At 36.0% G+C, this 21778-nt stretch overlaps 1 long non-coding RNA gene across 1 annotated transcript; it reads right to left on the bottom strand.

The window, feature by feature from the left end:
- Positions 1-4808: 4808 nt before the first annotated feature.
- Positions 4809-20431, bottom strand: LOC127472073 (uncharacterized). Its single transcript, XR_007904855.1, has 4 exons — positions 20331-20431; positions 13704-13816; positions 10007-10080; positions 4809-4907 (listed from the first exon to the last, which is right to left on the bottom strand). It is a non-coding gene; the product is annotated as an uncharacterized LOC127472073 (long non-coding RNA).
- Positions 20432-21778: the final 1347 nt, after the last annotated feature.

Here is a 21778-nt window from a genome sequence, read left to right on the forward strand (position 1 = left end):
TGTGCCTTAAATTAGTGCATAGTGAAAAGTTCTAACTGCAGTATATCTTTGTTTCTTGAAGTAATACAATTGAACATAAATTTCAACTTGTCATTTATGCTTCTAATTCAGATGGGAATTTTTCTGGATGATAGTTTATATGCTCTGTGAATCAAGCTATTAGTCCATAAAGCATCTATACAATATTAAAAATGACACATTCCCTCTTCCAAATATATTAAGTATTAGCAACAAATTATACTGCAAATCTTTTAAACGTGAGTCCCACCACCATCAGTATTGTGCATATTTAAGGCAATTGTAAAAATACCTATATTTACTATACTAACTTTCTGTTCCTAAATCTTCTTCCCCAAAACTTCATTTACATCTCTGTAATCGTGTTAAAATATAATATTAAAGCATAATGTACATACAATATTGACTTCCTTAAAGAGATGGTAATTTGTGCAAAATAGTTTCTTTTACAAACAAATATCAAGACCGAATGTGTCTCTTGCACAAAGAGATGATTTTTTTATGTCTAACTCTAGACTAACTGAAGTAAGGAGGTAGGAGAAAAATCACAAAAGCATGATCGTGAAATTCAGTCTCCCTCACCTTAGAATTCTAGCTACAGGACTACGTTCACAGAAGTTAGTCTGCGCCCATCTGTCTATGAGAGCACATGTTTTTGTATAGATTGATGTGAAATGACTGGAGCCAACTTTGAACTTTCTGGAATATTTTAAAGCTTTATCTAATCAATGAAACAGAGAATGTCCGAGCCATGGAGATATAGTCAGAAACTCCGCTACCATAAATAAGATTAGCAAATTCAAATAACAAACTATAATTACCATAATTAAATAATGTTATTTTAAATAATCTATAATTTGTGTTTTATGTATTATCAATCTCTTTATTTGAAGGTTTTGGTGAGGTTCATGTTTCCTGTAACCTTAAGCAGGGGATTTGGAAAATTTTGGAGGAATCAAGGTAACAAGAATGTATAAAAGAATAATTTATTGCTGTGACCATTTTGTCCTCTGATTTCTGTTTTGGGATTATACTGGATTATCTCTGTCTAAAACCTATTTTTCATATCCCTGTGGAAATCAATTGACAAGTTCACAAGCAGGAAAGCAAAATGAAGAGATCTAATCAATATTTAAATTCAAATTTTTATGTTACAATATCTTTGAACATTAATTTTATAAAATACTAGGTGCCTCCTCAAATACAAAGCCTCCAAGTGAAATTGAAACTAGTTGGAAACAAAAATATTTTATTAAAGTGAAACAATCTCAAAAAATGTTCAGAACCTATAAAGATTACATTTGTCAACACTTTATTTCTGATGTCACTTTTTATAAAGTCTAATTATGATTTTAAGAAAACCATTCTATTCAAAGAGAGGAGCAGCAACGTTATAAAATTTTTCAAAGTACTTAGAATTTTTATGCCCGAGTTAAATTACTTTACCAGGAAAAAAAATAAGATTAATTTTATCAATTGTATGATGACCAAAACAACAATATTTTTTAATACAAAAATTATTTCGAGAGAAAATTTTTCAAATTAAAATAAAAAGAATACGTTCATTCAATCTTGTTTACTAATTTTTCATTACTAGAAATTAACAATAAAAACACTGGTATATGGGAATTTATTAAATACTCTAAAAACCTAACCCCCTTTTTTTTCCTGGAAAATACAAGAAAACATCAGTTTATAATTAATTTTGTAGACAAATTAAAATCAATTGCTCTTCAGTGGATTTGGTTTACCTTTTAATCTTAAAAAATATTAGTGAGTTCAAGTGGTTTTGTTCTCAGAACTGTTTTAGTGTATTTTTCAATCTTTTTAGGTATGTTACTGCATTGAAATCCACAAATGAAGAAAAAACCCCTGTGATCAGGTTTCTAAATGAGTATAAAATCTCTATCATATTAAAAAGTGTTTCCTGACTCTTATATAAAGATTACTTCAAGTGAATAAAGAAGATAATTACTTTAAAAATATGTTTCATATAATATTTAGAGACTGATTTTTTAATCATAATTTTCTAATCTTTTTAAAAAAATAATTTAGAAATCATTTTAGGTTTCTTCAAAACCCACTTTTTGATCAGCTATTAATTTTCCCAAGAATGTATTAAAATCCTGGGTTTTGAATTGATTGGTTTCCACATGATGAAAAAATAGTTATCATTTCTTCCTATTTCTTCGTAGAAGTTTATTAGTATAATTTTTCCTCTCGCATTTTTGAGATTAATAATCTTAAGATCTTGTGGAAAGCTTTGGTAACAATCTGATAATCCACAATTGTTCCTTTTATTACTAGGAAACCGGATTTAGGAATGCAAAAATTACTTTCAATTTCTTGTTCCCAAACTGCATGTATTAAAAAGTTTCCGTAGCAACTACAAAGCATAATACCAGTCCCCAAGTAACTCTCCAATAATAGCTCAAAAAAGCATCTATGATATTTACATGCTTAATATGTTAACAGAACTTTCTTAAACGGTAGAATGAATTACTCACTTTTCAGACACTGATATTTTAAGTTTAGGTAGCTCTGCGAAGCTAAAGCCTAGTTTGCATCTGAACACAGACACCATATCATCCATTTTGTAGACTCAAAAAAATGGGACAAGCTAACAAGTATGCTTTTTAAAAGGCAATGAAAATATTTAAACTGCTTCTATGGAATTTTCTGTCTTTTTTCTAATTGTCTTGGTCGTTATCTGTGCACAGTTATAAACATGGCTTTCCATGACTTCAGGCTATCTATGACCAAGGTCTACCTCACAGTTCTGTTTTAAGAAATTATTTGTTCTTCCATTCCTAATAAGAAAAAAACCACTTGCTTTTATTGCCTTCTGTATTATCTGCTCTGCATATTAAAGAACATGTATAGAAAAATATTGCCTTTTCTTGATTTTTCTTATATTTAAGAGCTCTGAAGCATAAAATGCTGATTATTTCCTAATGAAAAGATAACTCTAGATAACATATTGCCATTTATAAGCAATATTTTGGGGGATTTCACCTAAATGTAACAGAAGAAAGGGAACAAAAAGAGACGGGAACTAATAATGTCATTGTACCATTTTTGATCCAGTGACATGTTTAACATTTACAGTCTTTTAATTTTATTTTTTTTCAATCTAAAGACAAAATTAAAATTATTGTTTTTTCTAGTAATTTTTTATTCACGGTCACTGCAGCCACCAGATACCTTTTCAGCAGAGATTTTTGGTAGATTCTACGTTACCCTGCAAACTCACTACCTTATTTTTCTCATAGTATTTGAATCCATAGCACTGCATTTGATTCAACACATGGAACAAAAACACGTGTTTTAACAGCAAAGTCTGCAGGACAGACCTTCAAACATTTAAATGTATGTCCAGCTTTACTCGTGTAAGCAATCCCATATCATTTCTTATGTTTGCTTGCATGAATAAAGCTGCTCGTTCATTGAAACACTCACAGAACTAGGTACAGGGAACGTGTAGTTTCCTTCATACAGCTACATGTATATGTGGCAATTTCACAGGTCATTGCAGTATATATATTTCCGCAATGGTCCACAGACTTTACAGTCCCTTTGAAAACTAATGCCGCGATCCTGTGAGCACTTACTCGTGTCCATAATCACACTCATGTGAGTGCTACTAGACTGTTCTCAAGAATAAAGTTACTGAAACGCATAAGTGTTTGCAGGTTGAGGACCTAAAATTGTTAATACCATACAAGTCCTGTACAAATGCTGTGTTAAGGCGCCATCCTGAAAGCACTTACTCCTGAGCATGCAGCAGCTGTGCTTATTTCTGGGGCTAACCCCTTTGAAATGAAGCGCAGTAAGCAGTAAAGTCACTACTAAATATTTAAATGACTGTACTCCAAAATGTGTTCCCTCATCCATTCAGACAGAATGTAACCAGAGGAAGGTTACAGTTTGAAGAACGTAGTCTGTCGTGTTTCCTCAGATGATGGAAACCAGTCTGAAGCCACAAATTGTCCTGAAAAACTGATCTAGCATTTGTCCAAATTTACCTCTACCAAATGAAAAGAGTTGCAAACTACTAAAACAGCAACATCCCTAGTCCCTCATATTTTTGAGGAAATAATCCTCTAACAGACCTCGTCCTAGCCAGGACACTAAGTTTCAAACCGCTCATAAACTACTCAAAATGACCAGTTCCTTAGGGATGATTAATTAAGAAAAACATGTTTACGAAAGTGTCGCATAAAACCCCAAGACTCAGATGTGTCAGGCACGATACAATTGCACTTGGAAAAGGGTAATGAAAATCCACTAATTTTATGCCCTTCCTTACCTACCACGGTAACATAAAACAGACTACAAGAAAAACTGTGTTTGCAGCACAGTAGTCACTGCGGCCATGCCCCTCCCTAGCACCAGCAGCCGCCTGTCTCAACTTCCCCTGGAGTTCAGCAGTTACATCTCCTCTGCTACTATGATTTTCCACCCCTGTCTGAGGGTGCTGTCTCAGAATCATGGCCATGCGAATAGTAGCGTCTCGTGGCACATACTGTTGGACCTAGTGGAATACTTCTGTTTCACACCCTTTACCGAAGGAGACATTTCTGTTTATTTGCTGTGTTTGGTTCTCATTGTGAGCTTTATCTTGGCTCAGAGATCAAATGCAAGCCTGCAGAGCTAGTGAGTACAGACTAGAATTAAAACAAGATGCCCGCACAGTGCTTTCCTGTGACACAGTTCACCTTACTAAATATTTTATCAAGATAGTATTAAGAACCTGAAAACATGAGTGCTTCTTCCTGTGTTGTTTTATAGCATCTAGTTTTGTGACTTCTTGTTTTATTATGTGTATGAGCTTATAAAAAGCTGAAATGTGTCCATAGCAGCTGCACCAGGGCTCCAAGTAAAGGCTCCTGCAATATTAAAATTCTAAAATTATGTGCTGGCCAGTAACAGGCTTCATGTTGCACAAGACTAGACAGAGAGACACCGCATTTTTACCCATGATACAAGTGAAAAATTTAGGGCAGAAACAACATTACTATATGGTCAAAGTCCTTAAACTGAGATTTATGCTGTCTTTCAGTTTTGAGAACTGAATTTCAAAATATATAAAATCAATAGATTTTTTAAATATATTTTTTATATATACACGCATATGTATTCCCACACTTCTAACACATCCTGAATTTTTTGGAATTGAAAAAACAGTATTCTCTCTTGAAAGCAAGATAAAATGATAATGTTATTAATGTATCATCGGTAAGAAATTGCTCAACATCTAGGAACATTTTTCTTTATAAGAAGCAGCAGAGTTTCAAGTTCACCAGAAGTGTGTCAGTATAAATCTGAACAGAACAATCCTTACGACATCTTTGTGACTCATGTAGATGTATTTCCTGTTCTCTGCAGAGTTGTTTTGGTTTTTTTCCCTCTGAGCTCAATTGGATTGCTGAATAGCACAGCATTAGTTCTCTCTTTAAAATAGTTTAGAGATACTTTAAATTTTACTAGCATCTGAATGAAAATTACCCCACTAAAACAGGACCTACCAAAAGCTTCAGCAAAAGCACAGAAACGCACTGTGCAAGGAAGGCTTTGTATGACTATGCAATTTCATGACTGTGCCATTATTGGCTATATTTTGTTTGCATATAGATATAATTTACCTGTAAAACCTATCATTAGCTGGTATTGGTTCTCTGGATGTTACTTTGTATTTTTTTTAAATTTTTCCTTTCCATCATTTAGTACCAAGACAAACAGAAATCTGTCCACAACTGTGGGACATCTCTGAAGAATGAATTCTTAGAAAATTGTCTTTTTTCCAAATGGATAGGAGATACCACCAAATACTAAAAGACTCTCCCTGGCATATTTCAGCTAATACTAAGGGGTTTAATTAATGTGGTCTATTATTTCTTCAAAGGTAAAATTTTAAAACGTAACTTTTTTGTAGTCTCATACGTGTAACACTGAGAATTTTGCTACCCATTTGAGCTTTTTTATACACAGGTACGGATTATTTTGGTATCAGGATTTTTGTTTCTAAGCATCAAGTATCACCATTCATTTTCCTCTGAAAGTTACTACACTAATATTAAGCATTTCAGATCACAGCAGTGATAACTTCTGTATGGGAGTTCTGAAGCTTTCTACAAAACCCAAGTAGAGGGGCATAGCAATGGTCACCTATAGGTATCAATGTTAAAGAAGTCATTTGATCATATCATACATGAGCACAGTTCCTTTTATAGATAGAGGTGGGTTTGATTTAGTTTTGATTTTATTTGTTTGGCACTTAAATACAATGGAAATAAGGTTCAGTTGAGACCTGAGCTTTTATATTTCCCTATGAATGCAAGTGGAATCAGGAATGTAAGGTTTCTCCCCGTTTGTATTTCCAAGTGCATGGGCCTAAAACTAACACTACATCAGAAATACTGACTACTGCACTTCACATAGTGATTGGAAAGCAGGAGAGAGAGGGTGCCCAGAGTGACACAGATTTACAGTCTGCCATACTAAAGGCACATTACGATGTTAATATAGCAATATTTAAGGATAATATTTGCAGGTTTTGGCATGGAACAGCCAACGTCACAGTGTACTGCCCACCAAAGGGTCCATCACAACAAGCCCCATGACTCCAGCCCTCACAGGCCCTCCCATAGACTGACAGTGGAAATGCCTTTTTTTTTTCCAAATCGAAAGAGAATAAGGAGAGAGATGTACAACTCCATTTACCTCCATCCAGTCTGCATCTTGGAAGAGAAGCCTGGTTCTGTGAAACTGCCCCACATTGGGCTGTGTGTGGGTTTTCCCCCTGGCGCTCCTGGGAACAGATGTCTTGTTGTTTGGACTTCATATGCAGCAGCTTGGCAAGCAACTGAGTATGATATATTGATAATATTAACTAACTGCTATACTTTAAAGAATAAGCAGGCATAAAATAACAAGGATTTAAGGCACTAGTAAAACGTGACTTAAAGAAGGATTTGCATGTTCAGCGGTAGACCCTTTTTTACAATTACATCAGTCCAAAAACTGCATGTTCCTTCTCTAAAACTTTGTTTATAGCCCAAGACCATCACATAACAGTGCTACTGCTGGTAAACAGTAGCAACTCTAATTAAAACTACATTTTTCTCAGGTGGTGTAGTCTTAAACCAAAACATCTACCTATAAGACACAGGTTAAAGTCTAATAATTTTACTGTCTACTTAAAACGTCTTTAATCAAGAACAGAAAATTGCATTTTTTCCATAGTGTGCATGCTTGCAAGAGATTGAACATGAACAACACCCCAAGGAAGAATTTCATTAAGATACCCATAATAGTGATTTTTCAAAATTATTTTTATTTTTCATATCCAGTGACCAGGTGAATAGAAATGGAATCAAACCACCAAAGTAGGAATCTCAATTACCTGCCCAAAGATTTGTGGGGGGATGAACTCACTTTATATTCACCTTATATCTCACTTGTATGCTTTTTACCCTGCTCCCCTTCTTTCTACTTCTGAAGTAAACTACTTTTTGCTGACAATTCGAAACATTTCTGTTCAAAGCTCAGTTGTGAGTCTTAGAGATTTTGCATCTGAACAGCAGTTCATTCCACTCCATTTTATAAAGGAGACTTCAGAGGCTATGAGTCACTGTGCCATTGCAGCTGTGACTCTGAGACCAGATTATTTTGTGTGTGTGTGTTTATATGCAAAAACATTGTTTCTTAGGACCATGTGCTAGTCTTTATTTATTGGTATGATCTAAGTATTTCCAGAACATCCCATCTGCTAATCAGGAGTTTGTAGAGAGAGGGCCCTTTCCCATATATGTTCCCCCTTCCCTCTTCTCCCCACACTCTCTTAAACCTCCCCACTATTAGGAATGACACGGGGAGAAATTTCTGCAAGACAAAATGAATCGTGAAGATACTTTCCGTGCCAGGACAAATTTCCCTCCTCTGGGATCATCAACCCTGCTCAGCATTTCAGGTTCATGTCTAAACTCTTAACCCTTTGCTAGCACTGAGCCCTGAATGAAAAGAGACACACACATCCAAATGCTTGAAATCAGTGGCACGCTTTGGCCTGTCCCAAAATAACTGCCAGTTAGGCCTTACGTTGGTTGTCAGTTGTATGGGGGTTTTTTGGTTTTGTTTGTTTGGTTTGGTTTTAACTAGATTATTCTACATTTTGGCCAGCTGGAAGGGCAATTTATTGCCACAGTTATGGCAAACACAACTCCTTTGCAAAGAGGATTTCTAGCAGTCCTTTTTACGCAGTTTGCTATGAAGTTTCCAAAATAATTTTCAAATGCTAAGTTCTGGCTTTAGTCTAAAGTTGGTCTTTGAAATCAAGATTGACAATTAAGTCATAGAAGGATTTACAATCCCATTAAAGAAAAAGAGAAGATAAAAATACGAACATGCAATAACATAAAATCTGATTAGTTGTACATGGGTACATAATATCAGATAAATTAAAAGCCCCAAAACTACGAACAACAAAGTTAAAAATCAAACACCCCCTTATTCTTATTTTGTTCCACAAGATCTTTGGATTTTTTCAGGGAAACAAGTAATAAAAATAATTTCAATACATCAGCAATAAAAAAAATTGTAATATAAATTACTGTCTATTGTAATAGACAACTAAATTGTGGTGTAAATTAATACATGTTATGGCTTAATTTATATTGAATATATCAATAAGAATAAAAATATTTAGGATACAGCCAACTACTGTAACAATTTCTTCTGGTGCAATTTTAATACCAGAGTTTTTAGAATATTATAAAAAATAATTGTATATCTTGGTTTCACTATTCCATTTATCCCTCTCATATATTATAAAATTCAGATTAATTTTGGTGGAGTTTTGTTTTGTTTGGGGTTTTTCTTTGTTTGTTTTGGTTTTTTTCACATCATGAATGAATGAGAAGAGGAAATTATTCTCAACTACAGACTATCATATATCAAATAGTGCAGTAACATTAGTTTTGAAATTCTCATTTCAGAAGTCTCACAGACTGAGCTAAGAAAGATCCAAGAGTTATAGAAATATTTCTTTCCATATAAGGGAGCCAGATTTCTTGCACTAACATTAAAAATCACCCTCCGTTCGAACTCTGTGCACCAATGTAAATCACATTACAGTCTGCCATGGATTCTACAAAATGCACAGCCCCTTTTCTAGACATTTACAATTCCCACAAATATCCTGCAGATCTGCTAGGTCAGCACAAGATTATCTATGTCATTTAAATGCTGCATTATGGCCGCTGGAGCTGAAGGGCACAGGCAGAGCTGCCATGCAGTGAGGCTCACCACAAACACAGACAGGAGCCTGGGCACAGCCTCCCTGCTGAGGGTGAAGGAGGAAAGGCAAGACAATGGGATGTGTGTACCTGGATCCACTAGTTATATTATTCTATACCATTCTGTACTCTGAATTAGTACAATGGCACTGTATGAGGCCAAGTTATGCCAACAAGAACCTAACTAATTTAAATGTCCTTTATTCATACAGATTCTGATCAAAAGTTATTTTTTAACCTTGAGAAACTCCTCTCTGCAAATAAATTGTGTATTTAATTTCTTGTCAAATATCCTTTCCACAAAGGAACATTTTATTTATATTGATGAAATAATTTAAGCATTTTTCTTTGTAATATCAAATGCTGTTACATTAATATTTTGAAATTAAAATAGTTGAAATGCTGCAAAGATGGCATATACTAAAGGAAAGGCTGATGTTGTGGGAGCACAAGTTAGATTTTTAACAGTCACACATCATAAGTATCAGTATCTTAGCATATTAGGCAGCAGTTCCTTAATCACACCCACTTGACCACTTCTCACCAGTTTAGTCCCACCAGTGGTCCACTTAAACTATAAAAGTGCACAATGTAAAAATTAAGGGGACTGTCAAAAGGTATGTTTCCAAATGAAAAGGCTTAACGTGAACCTTCTGAATCAATATTTAACTATCTAAAATATAAGTGCCTACATTTCCAGTAAGTTATTTGCAGAAGTGCTGAGCATTACCGAGCCCTTTCTCTGTGAGACGCAGGAGTTCAGCACCTTTGAAAAAAACAGTATGATATTAATTACGTCTGAGAGGTGAATTTAAGACCCTAAGATTTGAAATTATGAAAATATGTAATTTCCATATGATGCACCTGGAAATATGAGAGGTGGCAGTGGGGAGGAGCAGCTCAGAGAAAGTGACACAGGAAAGAAAAAAAACCACCCCAAGTGCCACTGTAATCATTTAGAGAAATTAAGTGCAATATAGATTATAGTACGCTGTTTGGAATCTATATTTTTGTTAGAGATAAATTATTTCATTTACCAATTGCTTATTCCTGTACTGAATGTTCACTGAGTTTATTGCATTGCATTTTATAAATATGTGAAAAGAAAAAATTATGAAATGTTGCCTCTACTTAGAAAAAAAGGTTGAAAATCATGTTCCCATATTCTGATCTGTTTCTTTAAGTCATACAATGTATCTTTACAGAACTAAATGAAGTATAAAACTAGAGATTAATGTCATTACACTTGGAAATACAAACTGGTGTAATAAAATGAAGACATAGATTCTTCCCACCAAGTTAATTTGAATAGTTTTCATTCTCTTTAGTGGAGCATTTTGCTTCTAATTGCACAGTAACATGTCTGGATTGTAGTCTATATCCAAGGAAACAATTTCATTTGACCTTCAATAGATAATATCAGAATTAATTTCTAATAATGTTGAGTATTCTCTGAGCTAGAGTGAGGTAAAAATACTTCTTTTTTGAGCTATAATTTCATTCATTTTCAGATTATTCTTTATGAAAAGAAACTGATAAAATATACTCTTTTCTTTTTCTTCCTTAATCTCTCCTCACGTGTCTCATTTTTCCTTTGTTCTCTGTCTATCTTCCTCATATTCACCCTTCCAAAGGCTAGGAAAAGGCTGTCTCTAGTCAAATATTCTCAGCACTGTTGTTACATACCATGTATGTACTATTTCATTTACAAGATATTTATGAACTCTTCCTTGCATAAGTGAATGTACAAAAGAATATTTTTCTAGCTTCTAAGAAAGAAATGAAATTGTCTGCATTGACAGAATCAGCACTCAGGTTCTGAAACAATAGACTAATCATCCTTTAAAAGTGCTGCTTTTTTTGCCTTTGTTCTCTACTTCCCCCCTCCCTCCCAGCACATTTGCTGTAAAAGTAGATCATTTCACAAACGTCTGACATTAATAAAAACACTTCCATGATTGTCATATTTTCCTTAGGAGAATCTTTCGTTGACACAATCAGCAAAAGCGAATTCGATTTTAAATGAAAAACTAAAACTTCTTTTTATGAATAGTTCAATCAAATTTTGTCTGGATAAGAAAGAAAGTTTTTGACCAAATCATATGTAATCATACACATACACCCTCCCCCCACAATTAATTTGAGAAGCTCTTGTAAGCTTCTTTTTTTCTGACATAAATTAATCAATCCATGTCCCACACAAAAAAATTACAATAACAACTGCCTGTAATAATACCACTTTTAGAAGTCACATCCTCAATGAATCAAAGAATGGTGGATATATACAAGCACATATCATTTCTAAATTAACAAAAATGTGTTAATTGTAACTTCCGCTATCACCAAAATCAGTCTCCCTTACCTGTCTACTGACAATAAACATCCAAGAAGCACAAGTAACAAAAGAAATAGTCCAACAAATAAAACACAGCAAGAAAGGGGCGCTTCTAATTTTAAAATAAGCCAAACAATACTTAAAAGTACCACAGAGGTGCCAAGAAACTAGTAGTTGCAGACGTTATGAAGACTATTTTGAAAGTCAAAGTATTTTCACAGTCTTGGAGGAGCAAAGACAGAAGACAATAGCTTGCATTCACAATCAAACTCACTAAGTTTCTTACTTAGTAAGAATTTCTAGGAGATAGACCCAAAAATATCTTAAGAATTGAACAAAGTAAATACCATATGTCTTAAATAAGGAGCATATCTCAAAGCATATCTTTAATAAACATTTATTATGTGCTTATAAAGAGTATTTACATATAAACTTTGATGTATACTCTCTGTATCTCTGCATCAGTACATGAAAATTAACTGTTGACTTTGAGAACACAAGAATTTTATTGATATGAATTATGTTATTCTGCACAGCGCAAAAGCATAGATTGAAAACTAGCTTTCATAACAAAACTGGGTTTTGAAACTCAAAAAAAAAAGTATATTTTTCATGTAATTATAGTTGACCATTCTGTTAAAAGAACCATATATTTACAAGCTCTCTGGTTGTGTGCTGTTGCATTTCTTCCATAAAATTCACTAGATTTCTTAAACAAACCACAATATTTCGTATTCCTTATAGCTAGTCCCTTAGAAGCTTTATCATTATTTTGACTACTGGAACCCAAATATATACAATATTTTAATTACTAAGTGACTAATTTTTATGCTGTTATAGAAAAAAAGTTTTACAAACATTTTATAAGAAATAAAACTGTAAATCATTTTCATAACTAATTTAGGACTCCAAATTATTTTTCAGCCCTTCATTTAAACATTTTGGAAGTGCTTCAAATTTCTATTCACAATTCTTGCTGAGGATTTGAAAGGTTTCTATTTTATTTGCTTTATTTAATGCAAATATCATCAAAAGTGAGGAGGAAAGAAAAGCAAGCTTCCATTGCTGGGCCTCAATGGTTTTCATAACTCTGAAGTTATACGCAACAGAGTCCGATCCTGAAACTCTAACTGCTACAAAGCTTGTAACTCTCTAAGCTTCACAACTTTTGTGTCTTCTTCACCTTCAGTCTGACTATTAATATTTTACATTATTCCTCACCTGCCAAGTTTCTTCAGTATTGTTTTTTATTCAACTTCTTCTGGGCATGTAAAACTATTCCCTCTTCTATATTTTTGACTATATTCACTTGCAGATGGCACCCCAGAATTTTCTTTCCTATATATTACTGGACCAGGCAATATTCAACAAGGTGCATAATTTTGGGGAAAGTTTATGCTACTTTGAGATTAGTGGAACCAGTGAAAATAAAATAAACCAACCACAACAAACCAACCAAAAAACCCAACAAACCAAAATACCACCCAACCAAACCTATGTTATTCCCCCCCAACATCTGGACCCCTTTAGAACACACTCAGATTTTCAGAAAAGTTTTCTCTTTTACTTTCCTGTTTTGTCTGATCAACTTGTGAGCTACACTTCTCACTTTAAGGACAGAATACACAAAGACTTGGCTTCATTCACTGTGGGTCAAAAATCATCAATCATAATTTTGAAGTAAACAGTTAAAATAGACACTCATTTCAAGGAGTATTTTGTATTCGGTTTGACAACATTCCTAAAGCTTCCAAAGCTTTTGTTGCTTTATTTGCTATTTATAGCAAAAGTGTTACTGAGTCATGGCACAGTGACATATATAATAAAAAGCCCATACGTGACATATATAATAAAAAGTCCATACGTGTAAGAGTTACATGAGCACTTTGACTTCTTTTTGGATCTATATTGGATAGCAATATGATGGACAGCCACCTTAACTACTTGGTGCTATATTCCAACATACATTAACTAATTTAAAATGTAATATTTGAAAGATTCCACCAATGTGCAGCCAATAATCCATGTGGGTAATTAAAATCATATATACTCACATTTAAGAGCAGACTCATTAAATCCAGAGCTGCTGGTGTTCCCATTGAATGGACTTAAAACACTGGGTGCTCAGTTTTTCACAGACTTCACACCATGGATCCAGCATGTGGTTCTGCATAATATGAGATAGGATTGGTCATTTTTACATTTTTGTTAAGTCACAGGAAATTTAGAGTTATAAAAGTCACTATTTGGAGATTAGTTGTAGTTTTTTTTCTTTTTTTTTTTTTTTTTTAATAAGGCAACTAACCGTTTGTGCCCTGGTTAAAAGCATTTTTTATAAGTTATAATTTTAAATATAGTAATTCTAATAAATTATAGAAGATAATATTTCTTATGTAAACCCCATTGCTTTTTGTACAAATGAAAGCATAAAGCTGGGTTGCATGATTTAATTCAAACCTGTCTTATTTCTCCATCAAATTTGGTGGTACAGTTGTTTACCATGAGGGAATGTGCAAAGGTATGAAAAATATATTTTATTATCACAATACAGAGAAATATCACCTTCAAGTAAGAAGGCATCTAACTTTAAACTTTCTCCTTAAGACAGTGAAAAAACCCACCAAAATATGCACACATTACAGGCATATATTATTAGCGGGACTAGGTCTTAAGAGGTAATGGAAGGAGTGGGAAAGAGATGTAGTGTGGTAGCTTTGCAAAGAGCTGAGCTGACATAAAGACTTGTCCTTTGTTTTCCCTGTCTTTCTGTCTTTGCTCCCAACCCTTTCATTTCACTCCTTTGCAATGAGTGTGGCACTGACTCCAGGAATCAATTCAACTCCACAACCAAGGAAAGAAATGTATAATTAGTTTTGGCCAGAATATTTTTCTAACAGGTTGGTGATTTCAAGTGCCTTGAGTCAGTACCAAGTTTGAGGCAGAAAACAACAATAACAAAACAAACAAACCCCACCAAAAAATCAACCAACAAACAACAAAAAAATCCAAAAACCCCTGACAATACCAAGAGAATGTTACCACAGGAAGAGATGAGAAGAAGTGGCCAGGGAACCAGGATCTTTCAAAGACAAGCAAACACATCAACATGTTCACCTCATGATATGAAGCTGCGTCTTGGGCTGCCTGATATCATGACAAAAGAAGGTACAGAGGAAAGGGTAGTCACAGCAGGCTGTGACTGGAGACTTTATTTGCCAAATACCTCACAAAATTGTTATACTTGTTTACGCTGAAAAATGAGGTCAAACATCATTTGTGATGTTGACAAGGTTTGGAGCAATGAAGGTTCCTCTTCAATAATGTCCAAACACAAAGTCTTTCAGAAGGTGATGCTTAACACCCTGAAGGTTGGCAAGGCTATCACTGCTCAAACAAATGTACAGGGACACCACTGGATCCAGTTTGGCAACCTGAATGACACGACTGCTGGAGGACCTAAGGAGTGCAGGAGAAAGAAGATACAAAATGCCAGCCCAAATACCCATGCTCCCATGAACATGCAGGTGCCCTCAGAAGAACAAAGGACTAAAGCATCCCAGTATATCACACTACCTCATTTGAGTGATCCCCATTGCCATGGATCACCCTCACTAATAAGCAACCATGCATTGTAAGGCTGGATACTCCTCTGAACTGAGCCCTCAGAATATCTGTTGGAAGATATTCTGTTACATGAGAATCAGGACTGTTTTGCTCATTACTATAATGAAGTCCCTGCTCAGGCTGTCTTCAGTACTAGTTGCTACAGCTCAGGAAAAAAAAAAAGACACAGTACATTTTAAAGATCTTTCCAAAATACCTCAATTGAACTTTCCAGAGTTCGAACTACTAAACAAATAAAGAGCTTGCATGCATTTACATTAATAAAAAGAGGAGGGTTTTTTTCTTGTTATAATTACCACATATTACAAAGGGGAGTAAAACAGATTTCTATATCTGCTTTCCCATCATATAAATACTACATAGATTAATTACCATCTTTCCAAATGTGTCAGTTCCTACTGAGAATTTATGAGATTAGAGAGATCTTCCTTAGAGGCAAGCATGATTAGATCCTAAAGTAAATAATACTTTTTTACTAAAGGATGTCATATAAACTATTCCAGAGTTTTTCACAGAAACCACTAGTTTTCCTATCATCTTTACAAGTATAAGTAATAATAACAACAGTTATTATTGCTAGTGTATTTTTATGCTGCACAAGGGCAAACAGGAGTAAATTACAGCAATGCATTCCTGAAAGTTGTTGAATGTCTTCCTCTCCTATCAATATAAATGAAAGACGATTACACACAACTAATCAATGATGCTATTCCTATGAAACACCAAAAAACTTTATAAAGGAAACAAGACAGAAGGAAACACCTCCCTAAGAAACATTTGTGATGATGCATCAGCCCATGCTACGCTTTCTAAACTGCACAAGGAATGTAAACGTGCACTTTGGCAAGAAGAAGTGAATTGCTTACTGTGTGCATTCTACCATCTATTTTTGCCCAGTGAGGGCAGGGTGCCCAGCCCTGCAGGACTTGGGTCATGTTATCTCCTGAGTTCTTCTTGTGGTAGGACTTGCCACAATAGAGTCTGCTGTTCTTATTAAAAATAACTTTCAATACTAGACTCCCGACAGCAATTCAAAGACCTGTTTCCGCACTGCCTCTCTCCTTAAAACTCCTGCCCAGGTGCATCGTACCTAACATCTGCAGTCCTACAGTCCAGATCCTCTAAGCCTTACAAATCCAGTACAGGGTGGCAGCCAGGTTTCCAAGATGCACAAAAGATAGTCTCCCTTTCCAACACTACATCCCTAAGTACTATGAAGCAGTGATAAAATCTACTTACAAATAAAATTTTTTGACTCTTTACAGTACTGGATCAGGATAGAGCCGGGAAGAGACGCATACTTCATTTCCTAGCCTCAAAACCTGACAGCAGCTACTGAGGTCTTTGCAAGCTCTGAGCAACTGACTTTGCTCTACGTTCCCTGTCAAAACAGATTACCCAATTTACACCAGGCAGCTTATGGAAAGCCTACTTTACATTAGACAATTTCAAAATCACTGCCTAAATTGTGATAGTGCAAAGAGAACAAGCACTCTCCCTCTGTTATAGGGGAGGAAAGGAATGAGAAGGGGAGGCAACACTGGACAGAACAGAAGCCAAGTTTCCAGCCTCCTCCAGGTCCCAAAAGTTATGTCATAACCAGAGAACATGCAGTATCTCTAGGAGAAGCTGTAACTCCTAGAAATCAGGTGAAACTCCAAGCAAGTATGTCCTGCATACCTGGGGAGAAGGAAGACAGTCTTCAAGAAAATGCTAAGAATTCACATGCTGTTATAGTGTTAAGGGTAGTGGTTACTATCTGTCTTGAAATGTAGAATCAGGATTTAAATGAATTTCAGAAATAAAGGGAAGTATCTCATTAGGTCAATAACCTGTATAAACAGTTGTTTAAATATCCTCATTAAAAAAAAAGTAACATTACTTAAAAAATTTTTCATTTGCAAGAACATCAATTGCCTACTTAAGAAAAAACATGTGAGCCACTATGACCACAGACACTGAAATGCGATAGCCACAGCAAAGTACCATGGCACCAGATATCCTTTTCTGAATTGAAATTAAAGTAATGAAGTAATAAAGATAAAAAATATTTTGTTCAAAGTCCTCATCTGCATATATCAAGCATACTTTGTTAAAATATTTACTGGGAAGTTTGAAATTTAAGCTACTTTGCTTCCAATCTCCAAGCTTTTGTTCAAACTTTATCATGTACTTACTTAACTGAAAGAAATGCAAAGGCTCAGTGAGGCTTCACGATACAAAATAAAGAGCAATGATGTCCATGATCATTAAAATACAGGCCACATCACTCAATAACAGCCACCCAGAACTTGCATCCTTGTTGTGCACCATAGCCCCAGTCACTGGAGGTGAGACTGTGTATTTGCAAATTTTGCAGCAGGAAGGAGAGCATCCTAAGCATAACCACAACTGTATTTAATGGTCCTCCTACTGTACCACTGTCTGATGCCACCACTTCCTTAGCTGAAAAGATTTTAACCTTGCTAGTCTTTTTTGTACCTCATGGTAGCAAAACCCGCATGAAAGCCAGGACAGAGAGTTACATCCACAAATAAAAAGTAGCAGCAAAGTCTAAAAGTAAAGCACAGTTCCTCATTCAAATTTACCATTACACTATCCAACTCCTCCTTTATCTTGAGCACTTCCCAGAATAGGCATCCTGACATTATAGTCTCATCAGAATATAGTAAATATTATCCATCATGAGGGTATAAGTCTCAAAGCCATATTACTCAAGATGGATCCATCTTTCCTGGAAAATTCTGCTATTCAAAGCACAGGCTACCATTTCCACTGGTAGGTACCTTGGCATCAAAAATCTAATCAGATTCAATGAAAGCTAATACATTTGACAGTGACACAAAGCAAATTTCCTTCCAAAGCACTTGTTAAATCCTTTTTTGTTGAACAGGTAGGAGAAATATTTCCAGTGAGGAGTTTATTCAATAAAGAATGTCACTTTAATGTTCTTTTCCTCAGTGTGATAACACACAAGAAGTTATTTGGAAGTAGCTGTAATTATCACATATTTATTCTCCATTTTCACTGTTGCTTTAGCCATATATTCAAAAACATTTGCCATTTACTTGATGACCAGGTCTATGGTTGGGAAAGTTGCTTCTAGCCACAAAAAACTTTGAAACTACCAACAACCAGAAGTTTCAACTTATCATGGGAAAAATAAACATTTTACAAAAGAACCACATGACAACCGTTGCTATGCGTGAACAGCATCTTGAACATCTGCGGGGTTTATGATATTTGCTTTCTGTAAACACCTTCTGAAAAAAATCTCGATCAAAAACATTTTTAAAGTGGTGTGCTTTTAAAAGAATAAACAAAACAGGGTAGAGGAATAGAAAAAAAATCTGATTTTATTCATTTTGGTTCATTTAATAGCTTCTAATATGATGCTGCTGCAGCATTAATTCCTCTCTTGATATGACTTTGTGTTTTATTACTCTCCACCTACAGGTTTTTTTTAACATGTATCTGTCAATTTTGTTGCAATTGCAATTCAACCAAAAAGCATTGCAAAAAAAGGTTATAAGCCAATTATAAAAGTTTATACAAGAAATAAAACTTCCTTAATGAATAATTTAGGCTAAATTAATATAATTTAAGAAAAATTATTTGTTTTGAAACTAAGTAAAGAAAGCAATGGAGAAAAAAAAATTAGGATATAAGTTGTAGCAAATATCTGCTGTGAACAGCTTCTTAGAACAGCCAGTCAGGTTATGTAAAAATTGTAAATATTGTCAAAAAGAATAAGTATTTAGGTTTGACAGAAAAATGGACAGGTGGGGTGGGTTTGGTTTGTTTGGGGGTTTTCCCCTTTTTACATCTGCCAGGAGAGACTTTTTAACACTTGAAATTGTCTGCAATTAAACACAACATAAAACCAGATTTTATTACTGGTCCATGGAAAGAAGCCGAAATTCCCAGAGAGGCTGTAAGTTTTCAACAGCCTCATCTGAGAGCAGAGAAATAGTCATAACCATTTCTCTGACAGATTGGGCAAGAGCTGCCAAAACCCCGAAGGAAAAGCATTTTGTTTATATCAGCCCCCACTCAGCACGTGGAAAACACAGCTGCAGAGCTGGTTCTCCTGGTCCTCCAGTTTCACACCCCTGTGGACAAAACCAGCCAAATTAAATTTGTGGAGTCACCACCGTGACACACGGAAGCTTAATGAAGCGGTTAGAACAGATCTCAGGACTTGCAGAGAGAAAAAGGCTGGGCTGTTAGCAAGGGGAGACAGGAGACTCAGGAGCTGGTAACTCCTCCAAAAGCCTCCTTCCCTCACTTCATAAAAACACCATCCAAAGTCTGGCTTTTCAGTACAACCCCAAGAATGTGTTAATTAGACTACTCTTGGGAAAAATTACTCAAACCTGTAACTCTTGTGGCTGGCTCCCCCACAGCCTCTGCGTGAGGGTCACTCTGCATTGGCAATTCTATATTCCATGGAAGCAACTTCCTACCACCTGTTTGAAGCATGGAAGGGGGACCTGTGGCAACTGGGTTGTGGTAGAGAGGAGGAGCTGCTGGAGGAGAAGGCCTTGGTGGCCTGTCTGGGCAGCTGCCATGCCACATCACTCCTTTGGCTCCAGGTGTCAAGCCCCAACAAGGAGCATATTCAGCCTGTGGCTCCCTCCACAGGTTGCCACCGGGCTGGGGTATGGGGCCAGCACTGGGGGACAGGGGCTTGGAAGCTGCAGATCCCTGACAAAAATTAAGACACCCCTTGCTCTCCCTGAAAAAGCAAAAACTTTCCAACATGGCAGTAGGGAGGGAAGCAGGGAGAGTACTTCAGTACTCAGCACCAACTAAAGAGACACAGCATCCCACTAGATAACTATTCAAATGAGCCCTTTTAACCAATCCTTCAGCCTACATGCCACCACTTACAGCAATTTTTTTATTTTTTTTTTTAAACTGAAGTAACTGAATAACTGGTTTGATCTGCTTTGGGAATTTGTTCCATGTCCTCAGTTTTTCACTACCACTGACCTGTCCCTAAAGGGAACAGTCGTGATGTTGTAATCCCTACAAGCAGTTTTACTTGTGCTAACCCCTGGTGTGATTCACCTCACTGGAAGGTGAATGCTTGTGATGGCAGGACAGGCCAGTTCTAGCTTCTCACTCCACCCCATCACCCTGCTCTACTTCCCCTAACAGCAGGGAGAATGAGGACAGGAAAGAATCCAACATCTGACATGATGTCATAGAAAACTTTTCCATTAATTGCAGAACTTGCCATACTTCCTCACTCAAAATACAAGTGCAACTATTTTTTCAGAAGGACCATCCTCACCTCACCATCACTTCATTAGCCCTGTCAGCACACGTCACCTCTTCAGCAGCTTGTAACGGGAACAGTAGAGCCAGCAAGGAAACACTAGGGCGAGTAACATGCCTATCCTCTGCGCTTATCCTGACCCTCTGGCTACCTGCTGGTTACTGAGCTCCTTCACAGGGGCTGTTGCTGCTGTGCTTTTGGCAGGTGAAATATGCCACTGCTACAACAAATGCAAGGCTTTTCTGCATAGCGCAAAGGGCAGGCAGATTGCAGAGCAATCATTACCACTGCTGGTGGAATTTCTTATAATCCGACTGGGATAACATGGGCTTAATTAAAAAAAGGAAAATGTCTGTTATCCTCCTACTTGCAAAGAGAATCAACTGAAAGATAAACCTGAAACTCTGACATATGTGGGTCATCAGCCTCACACGTGGGGTACAGCATGTCGTATGAAGGGACTCACTTCCAGCACGTGTCTCTACCTAGCGGTTGCCACAGGAATTCACACACATCTGAGACCAATCTGAAAAAAATCAGTGTGAGTTTGTAAACCCTAATTATCTCTAAACTGTTTTAATATCCTTAGTAATAGGCTTTCCTGGATTGCTTTTACCTTTTGGAGGTCAGGTTTTAGTTCTTAGGAGGTCACTCATGAAGCTGCAGTCACTCACAGTTTCATTGTTCTCTTTCAATTCTAGATTTACTCTCCTGGCTTTTACTAGCAGACAGGTGAGACTGTGAGTATGCTGTGGTACAGGTTCCATCCTACTGTTTTGGCACCTATACATCAGAACGTCATCACTCTTGGTGCTGCTACATATGCCTGTTTGTAAGCCTCATGGGTGGCAAAAGGATCTTTCCACTGAAGGTTTCAACCCACATAGAAGTTCATTAACTTTACACATCTTAACAGCACTTAGTAAATTTAACATACACTATTCTACCCTTCTCCTTTGAGATCTTACATATTTGGTACTTTTTCCCCTCTAAAGTACCACAGATTAATTCCTCATTTAAGGATCATCTCACAGGTCTGCCAAGCTGCACATCAGAACAGTCTTCTGAACTGTTTCTGCAGCTTCTTGATTACACTTGAATAAGGTATGTCTTTCCATGGCCAGCCTCTTTAATCACTGACTTTACATATCCTCAAAAGTTGACTCCTTTTGACCTCATGTTCAAGGGAAGAAGAAATCACCCAAACAGGGTAAAAACTGA

The sequence above is a fragment of the Manacus candei genome, unplaced genomic scaffold (assembly GCF_025592945.1).
Source record: "Manacus candei isolate 608988 ecotype Guabito, Panama unplaced genomic scaffold, ASM2559294v1 h1tg000028l, whole genome shotgun sequence".
NCBI lineage: Eukaryota > Metazoa > Chordata > Aves > Passeriformes > Pipridae > Manacus > Manacus candei.